This window comes from Solanum dulcamara, chromosome 12 (assembly GCF_947179165.1).
Source record: "Solanum dulcamara chromosome 12, daSolDulc1.2, whole genome shotgun sequence".
NCBI classification, from domain to species: Eukaryota; Viridiplantae; Streptophyta; class Magnoliopsida; order Solanales; family Solanaceae; genus Solanum; species Solanum dulcamara.
Window position 1 is genome coordinate 46,209,511 of NC_077248.1, and position 1,914 is coordinate 46,211,424.

Below are 1,914 nucleotides of genomic sequence, written 5' to 3' on the forward strand. Positions count from 1 at the left end.
GTAGGCGACTAGGACGGCTACTCACATCATTCACTTAGTTTGGGTTTAGGTCAATAGTACCTTGAAAACCTCCTTGCTGGCAAGAGTTCTGTGAATTGCCAATTGCAAAAACTTTTTTTCTAAGCTCTGGGTGGCCAATAGATTGTTATGGACATTTGTAGCCAAATTTGCTTGAGCAGCCAAAATTTGATTCAGAATCTCTTCTACACTACTGTTACCAGGCATACTAGTTTTCTAACTTCCCTGGCCTGTTGATTATAGTGTTTTCCACTAACTTGTAACCTATATCCTCAGTGCATTTTCTAACTTGGATTGTAGGAGTTACCATAATTTTTATTTCCTCCACCCCTTGGTGCATTTCCAACAAAGTTTACTAATTTTGTATTTTCATCACAGTACTCAGACATATAATAACTATTACCATAAACTTCACACCAAGTTGGTTGTTGTTGCACCACAATCACTAGCCCCTATTATTGTCCCAATGCTATATTTTTAAAGTTGGTGTTCATTATATTTTGCCTGGCAGCAATTGGTGCCATCAATGCTATCATTGTATCCACCTCAAGAACCTATGTAGTCTTCTACACCATTGGTCTGGACCCTCCTCTATTCCACTCAGATTTTTCCTAAGATATACAACTCAGCATGGCATACAACTCAGGATATGTCTTCTCCAAAGCCTGTAAACCTGCAGCAGAATCATAGAGAATATTAATATTGGACTGTAATCCTTCAATGATGGTATGGACCAACACCTTGTTAGTCTAGTGGTGATGAGGACATCTAATCAACAAGGATTTAAATCTATCCCAAGCTTGGTAAATATTTTAGCATCCTATATGTTTAAAACTCAAGATCTCACTCCTCAACTTTTCTGTCTTTTCAAAAGGAAAACAACCTTATGAAAAATTTCTTTGCCAGATCATCCCATCTACTGATAGAATTTACTGGCACAGACTTTAACTAGTGCTTTGCCTCCCCCAACAGAGAAAAGGGAAATAAAGTAAGCATCAAATAGTCCGTAGATACCCCTGTAGGAGTATATGCATCAATGATCTCTATAAAGTTCTTGATGTGGACTTGAGGATCCTCATGTGGTAAGCATGTGAACTATCCATTAGTGTGCAGAAGTTGCACCATGTTCTGTTTAAGCTCGAATCTACCTCTAGGTATTGGTTTCCTGATATTAGAAGTAATATTGGTGGCTAGTGGGATTTCTACATCGTGCACTATCATAGGTTTTGCTTCCTCCATAGAATCTTGCCCACCTTCAACTTGATGTACGAGATATTGTAGAGTCGATCATCTCTTTTGTTGATGTAAAACTCTTTCTGCCACCGCCAACGGTTCTACAATTTCTCCGTCTCTTTCAAACATAGTGACAAAATTTATATGCAAGAAGCAAAAGCTAAGATCAAGTTGTCAACACTAGGATAAATAATAAAGAAACTAGAAAAGAAACTAACTGCCAAATTTAAAATCCTAGACAACGGCACAAAAACCTTGTTGATACCTATAGCACATGCAAGTGTACATGGTCAACAGTGCATTAAAGCGAATCTTTTTAGAGCTGGATTGTCAAACCTACATGATTTTACTGTTGCAAGTTACTACTTTTCAATATAACTAAACTAAAGGTGAGTGTGCACAAAGTTATGAGAATTGGTTAAACTTAACTATTTTATGAAAATGATAATTAACTAATTACTAACATATGATTAAATTTAAATGGAGAAGATTTAGATTAAGAAGATCCTAGAGATGCAGCATATGATAAGATCAGCAATAATATTTCTTACTGTAGTTTTTGATAGGTTGTTAAATTATTGATTTACAAGGTTGATTATACGATCATGATCTTTTGACCTCTAATTGCCTACTCTTATTGACAGTCTAACTACATCTTTAAGC

The 1,914-nt window shown here is 36.1% G+C and overlaps 1 non-coding gene across 1 annotated transcript; it reads left to right on the forward strand.

The window, feature by feature from the left end:
• Positions 1-768: 768 nt before the first annotated feature.
• Positions 769-875, forward strand: LOC129877985 (small nucleolar RNA R71). Its single transcript, XR_008763690.1, has one exon. It is a non-coding gene; the product is annotated as a small nucleolar RNA R71 (small nucleolar RNA).
• The last annotated feature ends 1,039 nt before the right edge of the window (positions 876-1,914 follow it).